The sequence below is a fragment of the Felis catus genome, chromosome F2 (genome assembly GCF_018350175.1).
Source record: "Felis catus isolate Fca126 chromosome F2, F.catus_Fca126_mat1.0, whole genome shotgun sequence".
Lineage (NCBI taxonomy): Eukaryota > Metazoa > Chordata > Mammalia > Carnivora > Felidae > Felis > Felis catus.
In genome coordinates, this window is record NC_058385.1 from 25,915,840 (window position 1) to 25,932,500 (window position 16,661).

Below are 16,661 nucleotides of genomic sequence, written 5' to 3' on the forward strand. Positions count from 1 at the left end.
TTGCATTGGTAGGCTGAAGAAAAGTCATAAAGGCAAGAAGGGAAGCCCTTAATAACTCTTGAGATTCAGACATGTTCAGCAGTTAGATTGGCTCTGACTTCACCAAGGGTCGACAATGTGTCATTTCCACGAAGCCAAATTGCCCTCTGCCTATATGATATTAATGTGCAAATCAATATTTCAGGGATTAAATTTCCCTTCTTCATTTTTTATGGTTTCTACCTCAATAAGTCTCAAGTCTATTAGAAGAGGCTGGATGATTTAAAATCTTTCACTGCAGAATGGCTTGTCGTAGTCTTGTTTCACAGACCATTTTAGGATTTTCGTTATAAAGACTAAGGGCATCCTAAGGAAGTTGTGTGGTAGTATAAAGGCATGCTCAATAGCATAAAGCCCTTGTTCGATTAGTAGCTAAGAGGTATTGGAAATATAATATATATGTTTATGCAACACACACACACATTCTGCTGCTTTAAAAATATTATGTTAATCACCTATTGATTTATTTCAAAATCAATTGAAGTTCCTTTCTTATTAGTGATTTGTTCAGCATTCTTGAGGACTGTGTTAATTTCCTTAAGGAGTATGCATGAATTGGCTTGGTGTGAAAGTATTTGGGAGGGATTTTCACTTAGCAGTATTTTCCTAAGAAATATTTCCAGAAACCACTGTTTGTAAGAGTAATAATCAAGTGTTGTCATCTGCATACATTGTTGTCATAGCTATCATTGCATTTTGTGGCTGAATGATTTAGCTGATAACTGTTAAAGGAGGCCTTCTCCAGTTCATTGTACATTTATTTCCAGTACTTAGTGGGCACAATGTTTCTTTTAACCCTCTTGGAGAAACACATTTGTAAAAGAAAATATGAGATTTGATTGGAAATAATACAAAGCAGAAATTTGGGAGGTCAAAAAAAAAAAAGATTGTGACTTTATCACATAATCTTGGGAAGGCCTACTGTCTATCATTTGGTGGTGGTTTATAGTCTAAAACCATCTGGACCAAGTTCCGCACAGCTGCACGAATTTCATATGTGATAGAACATTTTTTCCATTCAGTGTGAAATGTTCCTTCCTAAAAAACGTACACCAGACTCGCTTAATTTAGTCTGTTAAAAGAAATGCACATGAAAAAGGACAAAAGGCTCTTTAATCTCTGCAAGCTGTTTGTTTTTCTTCAAGATTCCTGTCTGTTTGGGTTTGAAAAGTCATGTTTATTGAGGGGATGATTCTGAGGTGTGACATTAAAATAATATATGATTTTTGGACTGGTGGCCACGCTCCTGCTTAATTTGCAGAACTACTTTTTATGCCTGTCAAAACATAGAGTTAATCTATCCTTATTTACAATTAATCTCAATAAAATTAATCTTAACTATGCTTTATTCAGTGGCTTAAAATATCTAATTATATTCAATTAACTGCTGTCATAGTAATTAACATTGCTTAATTGCCTCTGCATATATTTATGTAAAGCTCATTAGGTGCTGATGCTCCCTTCTCCTTTTCTACTTGCCATTTTTGCTGTTGTCAAACCATTTTCATCTCCCAAGGTTCCACAATGTCAGTGAGAGCAAATTCTTAACATTTTCTTGAAATGGATGTTATTGCTTTTCTGTGAGAAGATACTCGTTATAAGTCTTTAAAGACTAATCCACTCCCCCTTTTCCCTCATTTCTGGTCCCTACCACACTCACAAAATATTTTCTGTCATTGTTGCTAGAAATATGAGAAGCCAGGTTAAGCTTTGTGTTTATAAATGAGGAGCCTTTCTGTGTCTGCCTAGGGGCTGTACCCACAGGCAGAGTTTCTATCCTCTCAGACCATTCTAAGGGTTAAAGACTTGGCCAAGGTTCAAACTGAAAAGCGCCCAGGGAAAGTGCATGTGAATATGTACAAGTTTCATGTAATTAGTGCTTAATTATATTAACATATGCAAATTGTCAACTTAGGAGCTTGTTGAGCTGGCAAAGATCAGCTAGGCACAATTGCTGTATTGTTCTGAAACAATAATGGATTTCAAGTTGGATTGTGGAAACACATAACTAGCTATCTAATTTAACTCATACCATGGTGAAATTTCATTAGTCTCCATGGAGACTGGTTTAATTGTGCTGACTAATGTTCTGGGCTGCAGAATGTCCTAAAAAGAAAGCGTTGTTTGCCTAATCCACCTTACAATGACACTTGTTTGTACATGTTTCCCTTGTGTGAGAATTTGCATATGCAAATAAATAGTTTCTCTGCCCCATTTGTCATGGCTGTTCATTACCCATGAAGAGGACATTGTTACCAGGCTGTTACTGAGTCTCCCAAGACAGGATAGTGTCAACCAGTCCAGCTACATTCTTTCATAATTTGTTTCTGATTAATAGACCAGAGTGAGTCTCCGTCTCTTTGGGCATCTGCAAAGGGAAGGTCAGTTCTGTCACAGAAAAGAGTTTCTGCAGTATGCTGGGGGACTTTTTCTTCTTCCGATCATTCTCCTTTTCTCCATTCATTGGTTAACACAGTCATATTTAAAATAACGTATTCTTGTCCTAAGAATGCCTCTACTCATAATCTCTAGTTTCCTAAAGCAAAAAGATAGGAAAAGAAAGGAGATTCTGTTATTGGAATATTAATCCTGTTTTTGACAGAAAGGTAAACTGATATAATTGCTTTTCAGTTGAAGGAATGGGGGTTTATACAAGTGTGAAAGCATCGGAAAAGGATTAGCATTTTTTTGCATAATGAAAAGCTCTGTTGAATAGGGTTCTGAATGGCTGACTGAATGACTGAGATGAAAGAAGATGAAAATGCTGGCCCCTCTTTCTTTCTGCCTATGCTCTGCTCTCTCTAAAGTTATGTTTGTCCAGGACTTGAGAAAACAAGCAGGGGCTCAGATTTCAGCAACTTATAAGGTGCCCTGTGTTCTCATCGTCACTGGGAAGTACTATGTATGACAATTGTGCAGCTAGAGGATGATAAACAGGGGTTTGTATGTAGCAGAGTTTTCAGAAACATGCGAGCCTCGCCAAATATTGACTATTGGGCGTCACGAATTCCCAGCACTTTGCTGTCGAAAACAGTTACTTCAGAGGTGGCCACGAGAGTGGTGTGGATATTTAATTTATGTTGATGGACTATATGGTGTTCCTCCACCACCCCCGTAGGCTATAAATAGCTCTCAATAGGTAGAATGCTTCGTTTGGGAAAGAGCTGTGTGTCCTCACTTGTGGCAATGTTAAGTGTTTTAAGTGGCCCGTCAGCTCTTGTGGTTGGGAGGGGTTCGTCAACCAGGATACAGAGTTATTTTCTGAGGATTTCATTCATCTTCCTGTTGCCTTGTAGGTATATGGTGCATTTCATTTTGAGCTAAGTCCTTTATAAAGTGTCTAAGTATTGTATGTTGGTTCTCGGAGACGTTTGCAGTAAGGTTTTCTCTTGTCACTAGTTAGAGTTGTAACTGGTTATCAGTTGACAACATGGTCAGGGCTCCCTCTTAATGATGTTTCTTCAACCATAATTAGGGCAGTTAAAATACTGTAAGTGTTGAGACACCTTCAAAGGTGGGAATGGATTCTTTTGTACATATGTAAAACAAATTCAGTGGGGATAATTATTTATAGGTATACATTTTAAACATGCTCTTTCCGGTTTGGGGGTCACCACAGATGAGCCATGGAAAGCTGCCCCAGAGCAGGACTGAAAGATTCCACCAGAGGTTAACCTAACTTGTTTTCTTCCCAGAGTGTAGAAGGTCTGTCGGCCTCATCACACTTTAGCAGTTCAGTTGCTGAGGTACTATTAAGATGGTTACATGGAAACTTGGGAAATCAGAAGTGTTTTCACGTAAATTAAAGGATAAGCGTTGCCTCTTGAGTGCAGAATATTGTAAAGGAAAAGTGTTTGATCTTTGTTATATAAAGTCACCAAAATTCTTTACTAGAGTCCTTTTAAAAATTTGTCAAGAAATTCTGGATTGTTTCAGAAACTTTTATGGTTGACTTTATGATATGCTTGCAAAAAGTCTTAAAAGAACAAAAAAAAATCCACATGGAGGCTATTTTACATGCAGAAGGGCTTATTAAGGTATTTCCATAAGAAAAATGTGTTAATTTAAAAAATAAATTCATTTATATTTTAAGACATTGTTAACCAAGCACCATGTGTTGTAACTGGCAGCTTTCCAGCCACCATGGAAGTGGATCACACATGGGTTAATAGTAGCTTATGTGATGTCTGCATTCTTAGGAAATGGGCAAAAGCCCAGGGTATTCTGATATCAAGATTTTAGGAATCAGACAGAAAGCAGAATATATGTTTATATGTGAACAGATGGACACATGTGAGAACTAAAAGTGCACAATTTCTCTTGGCACTTGTTTTCGTTATCCCTGATGATATAACCAAGATCTTAGTGCACTCACAGTCTTTGATGGCTAAGGACGAAATGGTCTTTTAATGAGGGCTCAATGGCATTATTTTCTTGCATAAGGATTGTGCCCCTGTGATCTTGCTGGATTTGATGTTCTGTTAATTCCCTAGTTTCAGAGGTTCACAAGTTGCCTTGAAAGTTTGATATGGTTTCACGTTTGACATACAATCCTCAGTCCAGGAATGGCTGCTCTCCACTCCCCTACTCTCTTAAAGGTTTGTGAGTGAAATAAAATATTTGCCATTTTGAGCTATTTTTGAATGTATGCACACAACTTAAAAACGGCTGACACTGAAGTCCTATTTGGCAAGCAACTTATCTCTGATATAATTAGCCACTTTAGCATTCTGGAGATTGAAAAAATAAACAAACAACATTTAAGAATTGGGCAGCTTGACTTGGTTAATATGTCATAATGCCCTGATGGTCCAAGACAAGTCCCGAGTAGGTGTTTTAGTCATTCAGGTCAGGAGTTCACACACCAGCATCGTGTATTTAGGTGACTGATCATTCTTCATGTTTGCTTGTCCTGGGGATACAACAGTGCACAGTTGATAATTTCTGAATGGTACGCGCTATAACACATACCTCTGACGACAGAGTTTATAGGTTCTATTGTGTTCTAGCTATAAAAACAGAAAGCATTCTGCAAGTATTTACTCAGTCCTAAATCATTTTAACCAGGGAAAATTGACTTTTCGGTTAAAATATGCATTTTATAACTGTCCATAAAATTCTTTTCCTTCACTGTAAAGAAGAAAGGAAATCCATAGCTTTAACAATGGTTAAAATACAAAACCATGTGAGCTGGTGTGTGCCACCTGGTTGTACTGTTAAGAACAAAACAAAACAAAACAAAACAAAACAAAACAAAACAAAACTTGGTAAGAAGGAAGTTTATGGAGAATCTTAAAATTCGCATGCTTGAAAGAGTAAATTGAAGAAGCCCAATCTTTTCCCAAAGTACCTTCATTAAACCTGAAAGGCTTTCTTAATGCGGATTCTCTAAAATACAGTTCTTAGTACTTTTTCCCATACAGTTAGGAATAGTGCAAGTAATACTTAAAATTTTATGAGCCTACTGCTTAATTGAGAACGAGTCATATCTTTGGTTTAGTATATACAAACTAGGAGTGTGTATAAAGACACGTACACACCCAACCACCCTCTTTCCATGTCGCTGTCTCTCTTTCCTTTTTAGATGTAGATGTATTCCTAAGGGTAGCCTGTGAAATTTTCTCTCTGTAGACTAAATTCCTTTCATTTTCTAAGAGCTGGCCAACATGACCACAACAGAAAATAACAGGTAGGTTTTGTAAGGCAACTGGAAACTATCAAGATGCTAAAGCCTGAGAATACCCTAGAGTTATTCAGTTCAGCCAGCTCATTTTAAAATATGGGATATTGAATTCAGGAGAAATGATCGTTGAATTACCAAGCAAAGTAGGAAAATGTCAGGACAAGAATTCAGATATCCCAACTCTAGGACCAATGGTCACACAGCTATATTGGCTGCTTGGAAAAGGGTTTGTTATGTGACTGAATGGGTCTTGGAAATAGAGAAGAAAAGGAAAATGTGCGGTACAGACAAATACAAGTACAAGTACACTCTGGATGATATCTTATCACTGTGACTGTAAACATATTCTTGGGTTAATTAGGAGGTCAGACTTGAATGGTCCAGATGAGTTTATGATTCATAAGAGTACTGATGACCTCAGTGACTTAAAATGTATGCTTAATAATCATGAACATGGTGTTTTGAAGAATAAGATTTCTATTCTGTGTAGGGAAAGTAAATGAAGACAGGGCTGTGATATTTTAAAGACAGCATAGTGCAGAGAGAATGACAGTAAAAAACAGACATTCTTTTGATTCTGTTTACTTTGGATTCCTCTTTAAATGAGTTTATTTTGACTTAGGCTTTAGATGTTTGAAAATCCACTCCGTTTTTGACCACTCAATGACCATTAGGAATTGTGTTAGAGCTACGAGACACCTGAATTAAATTCTTATAATGGATCGTCTTATCCAAATGATTTAACCTTTCTAAGTCTCAATGTCCTCATTTGTATCTCAGAGTTGTTGTAGAGATTACATAACATTAAAGTGTTGTGAACATCAAAATAAGTAAATGTGACAGGGCCTGATACCCTATGTTCCCTTTTTCTTTATTTTCAATAGCTGGTTTTGATGTAATACTCAACTGAACAGGATTTGATAAAGCAAGTCTACATAGGTCTTGTGAGTACAGCTGCCCTCTCTCTTACAACAGATGCAAGTAGAAACTGGGAAACGGGTATGCATAAAAGGTATATTCTTATCGACACATACCTAGATGACATCTAGGAGGACCGTCCTACACCTCTACCACTCCATCATCATGGGTTGTTTTGGTTTGGAGGGCTTTTAGACGTTTAATGCATTTCTGGGTCTTTTTCTAAGAAGCAAATTAGAACAGGAATCGTTTTTAAATATTCAGACCTTAGTCTATCTACATGAACTCAAGATTCCAGACTGTCCATTATATGCAATAATAGACGATACCACAGTGTTTATTTCAGTCTTGTTGACCCAGCCTGTTTGAAAGCCTTTGAATTAGAGGATTTCCAAAAACTGGATTAGATGCCATAGAAATACCTTTCCATGTTTTTGGTATTTTGATATTTTGATACACAACGAAAGGAGTATAGATACTATGACATTGGCACCCTGTTGATCAAGATTCATACCCACTTAGAGAAGAGATCCAATTACTAATAATCCAGTAATACTGTACAAACCTTAAACCTTTCAATTTTCTTGAGGGATTTTATAGCCAACTTATGAGACTGCAGGCTTATCTGTTGTTGGAGGACATCACAATCCTTTATCTTTTTGTAATAATGCATTATTCATTAGAGGAGTACCCAGGTTCAAAGATGATAAGATTCATGACAAGGGTTAATAAATTTATAATACAATTTTTGGACTATCTAAAAACAAAAATCTATTTATATTATGGACTTTCTTTTTAAAATTCATAATAATTTCCCATTGTGATACATATAAGATACATTTAAAATTATTATTTGTATTGTTATGGGAAATGTAAGTGTACTTGGATCATAAGTTTTCAGCTTTGAGTTTGCTTTTTGCTTAATGTGTGTGGCTCAAAATCTTTGTTAAAATTTTTCTTAAAAACAAAATGTGTGCCTTGCCTGTATTCTGGTCATTTATAACTGGCCCTGGACTTGATAAGAAATACATTAATATAAAGCTAAGCCTTTATTGAGTACTGATAAGGAAATGATACATTTCACTGAAAGAAAAACAGTTAGCATCTCAGCATTTTTCATGATGCTTATTTAAGTGTTTCCTCCAAATAAATTTCAGCCTCCATGAGGGCAGCAACCATACCCCCCATATTGTGGGGGACATTATTGGCAAATCCTTGGTGCTTAATAAAATGTCTGTTGAATGAATGAAAAAATGAATAATAGTTCATTAAAAATGTACACAGAAAGCTTCAGTTTACTATTCTACTGGAATCTGCCTCTCTTCTTGAGATCTTCTTGAAAAGAAATAAACAACCTTGAAAACATCTGGGTTTGTCTTGGAAAACTCCATAGGGAACACTGTCTTCAGTGCAATCTGAATGGGTTTTTCTAGCAGAGCCATAGATTGTTGCAGTCAGAAGGGATGTAGCATAATCATCTTGTTTAACCCATGAGGAAACTGAAGCTCAGAGAAATTCCTGGGAAACGTCACATAGTTACAGAGCCTCGCTGATCAGATCTAATGTGTATGTGCCCTTCTGCAGATCATTTCGTATTTTTCACCTTAGTGGAATTAGCTGCTGCCATATGTAAAGAGTCTATAATATTAATGTGAGAATAATTTCTGTTATGTTGGAGATATTTTCATTTGTGGAATTTTTCCAAGCAAAGGAAGGCTTTTCAGCTGGTACAATTTCTGTGATGACCACAGCACAAGCTGACTGCTCTGGGATTTTAAAGTTAAGCTGCTTCAGATAGGACAAGAATTGCTTGAAAGGTGAAAACTTGCAGGAAAAATGGGGTGGGTCATTTAGTTCTTGAAATGAAGCAGGGTGCAGATTAGGAATCATTATGGTTTGCCAGAAGTCCCTGGTCATAGAAGCCTGTTTAAGTGCTCACTGTCAACAAGGAAATCATGGGCAGCACTTACAGTGGCTCACCTCTGATTTATTCATAAACCTCACACGAGCACTTGGCTTTGTTCTTGCTCTAGTAAGGGGGACTGATGCCAATAAGAACAGGAATAAAGAGCTCCTTGCATGGTCCAAGAGTGAATAGCACTTTACCTCAAAGCCTGACCTCCTTTCCTGAGGTCTGTTATGCTACAGTTGACTCTGATTGGCTGTGTGTTCTCAGATGAAATGAGAGAAGAGGTTATAACAAGTATCTACTCTGTAAACTCCATAGTATACATAACAAGAACTACATAACTGGAACTTGGGTTCTAACTTAACCTAAAGGTTGTGATATTTATGCTAAATGGAAAGGCTTCCTTTTCCCCTCTCCTTTGCAACTTGAAAAGTTTCACATTTAATAGTAGGTGGAAAAATACTGCTTCCTTCTAATTGAAGAATACAATGATCTTGGAGTGAAATGGGCTTTGACAATCCCTTTCCCCATTAAAATGAATTTAGAGAGATTTCATAACATGGGAAATTAAAGGTTCAAGAATAAAATACGTACTACACTGGGAGAAAAATAAAGACCTGGGCTTGCAGATTGATTAGCCATGTTTATCTGAGAAGCTTTATTTGTGCCAACTTACAAGTGATGCTGTGCTCCAGCCACCCATGTTGAAGAGAAGGGACCTTTAAGAGACGGTCAGCTGGCTGGTTTGCACTGGGGCAGAGGTTGAGTAGAGTTACTTAAATCCCCAGAGCGACATTTAGTTAATGCTAGTCTTTTTTTTCCCCCTCCCCTGATCCTGTCCACTTTGGCTACTCTTTTCTCCTTTTGATGAAGTTGGTCTCTTACTACTTAAAGCGCATATATTTACACAAAAATTTCCTCAAATTTTCACAACACATTAACCCAGAAGAGCCATATTAGGAGATGGTGATGAGAGTTAATGATATATCTTTAGATAAAGCCATCCTCCCATGCAATCACATCAGAGTCATCAGCTCATTTGTCATGGCTGAAGTGAAAATGTCAGGACCAATGAGTGTATGAGTGCTGAAGGGGGCTAAAGGGCTTTTGGAGAGAGACATTTTTGTGCTGGGAGTCAGCCATGGCTTAGATTTAGCTCCAGGGAAATATTGGGATTAGCCAGCACTGTGTACAAATCCTTAGCATAACAGAATTAGTTGGGAAGCTGGAGAGGTGGGGTCATGAGTACGGGTGTATTTCTAGACTTATGCTCTAGGATGCAGGCCGGGAACTATGGAAAAGAGTGAGGTGACATAACCGTTATTTTAAGGGATGTGTTTCATTCAGGTTCATTGATTTCAGCAAGATTGAAGCCCTGGATTTGAAGGACATCAAGGAAAGACTTGCAATAACATACACTAAATATGTATATATGACTTTCGTTTTAAATTTGGCTGCACTGAAAAAAAATTGATCTTAACGTCTGAAAGCTTTTGGGGGAGATAATATTTGGGTACACAAAGATAAGATTCAGGCACAGTGTACTTTTGAATAGTATTTTAAAGTCGAAGTTAATGCTTCATTTAAGTAACAGTAATTATGGTGAAATACTTGTTGCGTTGTTGAATTTACCCAAGACTAAGAAGCTAAACTTCCTTTACACAGACTTCATTCCGAAACTTTAATTGAAAAGTAACTTATTTTCTTTGGCTACAAAAGTTCTTATCTTTGATAGACCAATACTAGCAGATTTATTTCATTTTGAATCCAGTGAACTGTTCTCTTTCAGATAATGCACCCATACAACCTTTTCTTGTTTAATTCGATTGATTTACAGTGTTAAAGTGAAATAATCTGATACCTGTTTCCTGCCCTTTGAGTATTTGTCGTCAAAGAAGCTGATTAGTTTTTCCCCCAGCTCTTTAGCTGTTTTAAATGTATAATTATCATTGCATGTCATTTGATAGCTGCACTAATTGCTGCCAACTATTGTCTGTTTGCACTTAATGCTGAAACCTGATCAACATCCTGCTTTGGTTGATGTTTGGTGGTAAACTTTAATTAACTCTTATTGCATTGAAGAAGAGTTCAGGCTTGGTGCTAACTAATCATTTACCTTCATTATGTCCTGACAGCTCCACTTGTTCTTGGTCCTAATAGATACACCAGTCAGTAAATAAACCTGCAAACCTCATGCCTTATAGTTGCTCCACACTGGTATTTTGCTACCTAAAGTATAAGATAATTGGGCCCAGATAATTATTTAGTTAGTTTAGTATCTCTAGTTCTGCAGACACTAATCTTAATTGCCTCTTTCATGCTGGACAATTTCATTTTAATAGAAACTGTAGATTTGAGATAACATTATTCCTTCAACATGGTTCCTATGAACATGCATCTTTTGAATCAATACAATTAAGCTTGTCTCCTGTTGGAATTCTTGTCATTATTTTTCCTGAAATACTTTTCCTGTAATGATATTGAAGTTAAAGTAATCAGGTTACCAGCAGATCATGTAAAATTCAACTCAAAATTGCTGGCTGCTTGATTTTAATTTGTCTGACATCAAGTTTGTTTGAAAAGGGATAATATGTGGGTAAACCAAGGAGCTTATAATTATGGTTGACGTTTGTTTGTTTATAATGAAATCTAATTAAAGTTCATACATTTAAAACACAAAAGTTAATTACTGAATTGCTCACTTCACTTATGGACAGCAGTCAAATTAACTTTCAGGCCAAACACACACACACACACACACACACACACACACACGCATGCACACACGCACACACACACACACAAACAAACAAAGGGCTCTTCATAATAGAAATAAAATAACCAACTAATCTTAAGGATCAAACATAAATTTGCCAATATTTCATCCAGAAGAAAACTTGGCATTCCACTTATGTTCTCTAGTATGTTAGTCCTATGTGGTTTATAATATAAAGTGACTTAAAGTATTTACAAAGCGGTATAAAAAGAGACTTGTATTTTGTAGACTCTAGGAGTATTGTATAATAAGAGGTACTTGGTAGTGATTTTAAAATTTATGCATATAACTTTATTCATTAAAACTATTTTAAAATCATTGAAATCATTGCTCAGAGAATAAGAATGTTTGCTGGAATACCTGACCTGTAATTAGCTTTATAAAGATAATTATGGTAGGTTTAGCCTGCAAAGAATGACATTTTTTTTAAAGTAAGAATGTACTCACTTTATTACACTTGCTGTTACTTTTGTTATGAGATCATATTCTTGGGAATCATGAAATACAGATAATTATACAATTGTTTTTCTTTTAAGTACTTAAGTATCAGTAGTTCAATAATGCATTTTATATAATAGAGAAAGAAGGAGAAAATACATGTACATGTTAGAATATACTATCTTCATATTGTACATGAGATAAATATATGTGTGGAATGTTTTTCACTAGTCTGGTAAATCTCTTTTTGAAGCCAAATATTCAATGGTTATATATACCTTTATAAAACAAATTATGGTAAGTTTTTTAAATGCTACTATGTGACAATTTAAAATCATTATCAAGTAAATAATCTTAGATTATGTGTAAGCCAGAGAGATTAGTCAATTACATTTTAAAGACTAGAAATATAAACAAAAAACATGGCAAAATGATTTATAATTTTCTAAAAATGATTGACACAGTCTATGTTTTTCCAAGGAAAACTAAAAGGACTCCCTGTTTAAGCTTTATATTTAGAAGTGGTATTTACTTGAACTTTCAGATATAGTAGGGATCGAGGGAGAGGAGTATGAGAAGGGAAAGTGATTCTGTCTATTATTGAGATGCTTTACAAAATTGAGTGTAATTTACATAACTGTTTAATATTTTCAGAAATTATATTTATATGTATACTAAGACAACACATGCTTGATTTGTAGATTAACATTCATTTAGGGAACAAAAATGAAAAGTATCATATAGTCATTTAACTCTAATCCTACTTTGCATATTTGAGAAAAAGGGAAGATGAATAATACTTAAGTATTGCTGGGTAACTGGCACTCAGATGTACCTTTTTCTTCTATAAAGAAAGGGGGGAAAAGCTAGTATATTGTCATACTATTGGCAAACAACAGCTTTCTAGTAACGCTTTAGCTGATTAGGACATCCTTACCCTTTAATGAAGCAATCACTACAAAGCCCCAATGTCAGCTGGAATACTAGCAAAACAGTATCAAAGAAAGAATCAGAAAGAGGCACTGAACATAATTACAGTTCATGTCCTTGTCTCACACCAATGCAAACTATTCCTTTTCAATTAGAAAGACTAAGAAAATTAGAAATCAACGAGATTGGTTGGAAGTACCAAAGTTTGTTTACAGAGGATAGCTAAAGTATTGAGTCCATCTTGCTCACTGATTATGAAATTTTCCCGAAGCAAACAAATAAAATGAGTCATATAATAGTGTAATTTGGTTAAGGAGAGATTATTGATTTCTCTCTAAGGAAAGTAGCTGGAGTTTGATTAAAGTTGTGAAGAACACTAAGTAAAATTCCTATTTCTCACAACTAAACAAATTAAGAACTGTTGGACTCATAGGCAAACTGTACCTTTTCTTTTTAGTTCTCCAACACATATGCTTAATGATAGGTAATTGTCATATAAAGTCCATGTAAGTTTAGAGATGTGAGAGGGAATGAGAGAAAATGAGGGGGGAGTAGAGGAGAGGAAGAGCTAGCATGGGAGGCAGAAGAACCGTAAGTGTCAATCACAAGGGTCCTGCTTGTAGAGTAGGAAATAAATCTGCATTGAACAGCTAATTTAGACTTTAATGAGGAAAATAAGGGGAAATGACTTAGTTGACTCACACACTCAGGTTTGTTTTTGTAAACTCTCCCTCCTTAAAAATTTGCTTGTTTTAAATGCTTAATACATTTGGTTACATCCTTCTATTCAAACTTAATTACCTTCTCCCCTTTGTCGTGACATGGGTGGAAAGTTTTTGCCGTGTCAGAAGAGGTCGTCACACATTCTTTTGCAGTTCTCTTCATTAATTCCTTCTTGCAGAAGCATTTTCTCTCGTGCTGGGAAGGTAGAAGGGTGTAACAGAAGAGCCCTGAAACATCAGCAGGAAGCTCTAAGCTGGTTAATGCAGTATAATTGTCTGGACATAGACTGGTCTTTGTTTGTGTGGTTCACTCCGAATCAGCTGTAATTAACTCCAGAGTGTTTCCAGATTGCCAGCAAAGAAAAATTACAGCTTTTCTGTTTTAAATTGTAAAGCTCACAAACATTAACTATGCAGATTGCTTTTACTTTGATATATTTCTATCCTGCAAGAAAAAAAAAAAAGGCTCGTTCGGCTCCCCCCCACACACCTCAAAAAAATGTGCTTTTGTTAAGTTATTTGATTTAGTGTCTATTGAAACATAATGGCTCCTTAGTAGTTGGATTTGAAGTCTTTATACTTAATATTTCAATCCTTTGACATCGTCGTATTTGCCTTCCTTCTTGCTAACGTTTTTAATACTGCAATGGGAAACAAGTTATGTAATGTTGAATGAAATACTAAACATATACTAAAATAAGCAAATTGCAGAGAAAGCTGCCTAAAGAAAACCACCAGCGCCAAGGGAAAAGGCTGAGATCAAAGATGTATTCTGACGTAAATGGTGCTGCCACACAGGTACTTTACCTGTGTTTTGATGTATATCAAAAGACAGACTAAGAGAAAAGGGCAATTTCACTACCTTCTTCTCCTGGTCAGGACACCACGCCCTTTTAAAAGCTTCTGTACAGTAGTTTGTAATTATGAATTCCAACATGGGCAAAAATGAGGTAGCGGTGTGAGCTAATACACCCTGGTACACAAAAGATCTGTCAGCAACTGATGCAAAAAAAAAAAAAAAAAGTCCAGCCAAAAATCTTTTTTTTTCTTCCTTCTGAATTTAACAATAAGGAATTTAAGCCTCAATGTGGCTTTAGCAACCAAAGAAAAGAAGCTCTTGGTGTCTGCATAATACCACTTTGATGGATTTTTTTTCATCAGTTCTCTGTACGTGGCAACAAATAAACAAGTATAATTATACTTGTGAAGGTCTATTCATTGCTTTGTCAGGATTAGATATATGTGCCGTTTTCACACTGCGCCTCTCTTTTGTCTTTGCCTAACTCACTATGACATATTGATAGAGGATTTGGAATGGGGAAAAGGCCACAGCAGAGACAGTGATGACCTTTTGGAAACTTGATATAATTCAAGGATTTTTCTTTCTTTCTTTCTTTCTTTTCTTTTTCTTTTTCTTTTCTTTTTTTTTCTTTTTTTTTTTTTTTTAGGATTTGTAACTTGTTACCAAATTCTCTTGTAAGTGGACAACTTTTAACCCGTTTAAAATGGAGTAAATAAAGACTCAAAGTCCTATGAGGTGGCTGAAGAGCAGAGGAGAATAAAAACAATAGACTAAGGGGCGCATTGGTCTTCTTTCCCAGCACTTAGCAGAGTGGCTAACCTAGCATTCCTTTCCCATTATTCTGTCCTCTTGATCAGATCACGTTCTTTTTAATCATTTCACAAGCACTGTCTCACTGGACCGTAGAGGAGGGCTGGGACAATCTCAATTAAAAAAAAAAAAAAAGAAAGAGGTAAAACTGGCCTCTCTGATTTTGGGTTCTAATGGGAACTCTGCTTGCTGAATGCAAAGGAATTCTTCTATTGTTCAGAAAGCACCCCCTTTCATTAGCCAGGCTCCTTGTAGGTGGGTTTGGTCATTTAGCAGAGCTGAGTTTAGGCAGCAGTGACTGCAGGACGAAAGCAAGGCAGAACGAGCAATAAAAGTTCTTTTTCTGCATATTGTCCATTAGTTCCGAAAAAGGGATTTACATGATCAAAGTCACTGATCTTGTGAATTAGTGAGAATACCAAAAAATGTGTACACATATTCTAAGCAGACCAGCAGGTATGTATTGTTCTGAATTTAGCATTAAAATTATATTAGGTTTTCTATTTGGGATTTCTTGAGGACTTTGGTGATTTTTAAGGAATAGAATGCTTGGCAGTCGACAACAGAAATTGGTAAAGACTGAAAAGAAACCAGCTTAAATGGTGAAGCAGCTTTTATAGTGAGTTTACTTGTTACGCAGTCATTTTGAAATGAACTAGGTGGTTTAAGCTAAATGGTTGTCTTTGTGGTCTTTTTACTGGGACTTCTAAAACTTTAGTATAAATTTCCTACATGGGTCACATTGATCTAAGAAAGATCTTGTCTGACATTGAGGGCAATGAAATTACTTAGCATCATATTCAGTGTCACTGTATATACTAATCTAAATAACTTTTTAACTGTACAAACTAAAGTGATTCCATCAAAATATACTGGTGAACATTGCCATGGTCATAGTCAATAGCTGCAAATTTTAAAAATCAGGTAATATGTTATTCAGCTGTGTCAATCTAGATAGGTTTGCTATGGTTGCTTTTGGAATGAAATGTAAATTTGATTGCATAGAAGACTTATTATGTACTTGATTCAGTTTCTGATTAATGTGTAGCTTATTGAGAAGAAATTGATAGGCAGTTTCCTATAAAATTATGTGGGAGTATTGTAACAAAATGTGTCGTACTGCTTTGACCTGTGATGGATTCTTGAGGGTAGTTTTCATAATTTTTTTTCACATAGCAATAATGTTGTTACATTTTTGAAAGTTACTTCTGGCTCTATTAAGATAAAATAAAAAGGCAGGATCTACTTTGTATAGAGAAATGTTGAGGTGATACGTTGCAGAGTTCATTCGGCAACTGGCCAAAATTCTGAACTACAGATTGTATACAACTCATTTGAAGTGCATTCAGCTAGTGTGTAATAGTCCTAGCAAGTGTTTCTGTAGGCTGAGATCTGTTGTAGGGCTACAGGTCAAACAGAAATAAAACAATTATAAAAATATAGCTTAGAAAATCCTTTACAACACCATAAAGTGGGAACTTTTCTTACTTTTGTAATCAAAGTGACTCTTCTTCCATATACCAGGCTAAGTTACCTTATTATAGGAAAAAAAAAACAAAAAACAAAAAACCCTCCCTGGGTTTTGGAACTTTTCATTTTAATCCGGGATCATTAATTCAGTATTACTTACCACT

At 35.9% G+C, this 16,661-nt stretch overlaps 1 long non-coding RNA gene across 5 annotated transcripts in view; it reads right to left on the reverse strand.

Annotated features, from left to right (window-relative positions):
* Positions 1 to 4,719: 4,719 nt before the first annotated feature.
* The window catches only part of LOC109496051, a 24,321-nt gene continuing 12,379 nt past the window's right edge, over positions 4,720 to 16,661 (reverse strand). For 4 of the 5 annotated variants that reach the window (XR_006592337.1, XR_006592335.1, XR_006592334.1 and 1 more), the window contains 4 exons: positions 16,658 to 16,661; positions 13,495 to 13,611; positions 6,757 to 6,862; positions 4,720 to 4,951 (listed from right to left, as the gene is read on the reverse strand). The exon at positions 16,658 to 16,661 is cut by the window's right edge and continues 125 nt beyond it. This is a non-coding gene — a long non-coding RNA (uncharacterized LOC109496051). Of the gene's footprint in view, positions 4,952 to 6,756; positions 6,863 to 10,665; positions 10,779 to 13,494; positions 13,612 to 16,657 lie in introns of all 5 variants that reach the window. The other variant, XR_006592336.1, reaches the window with a different exon arrangement.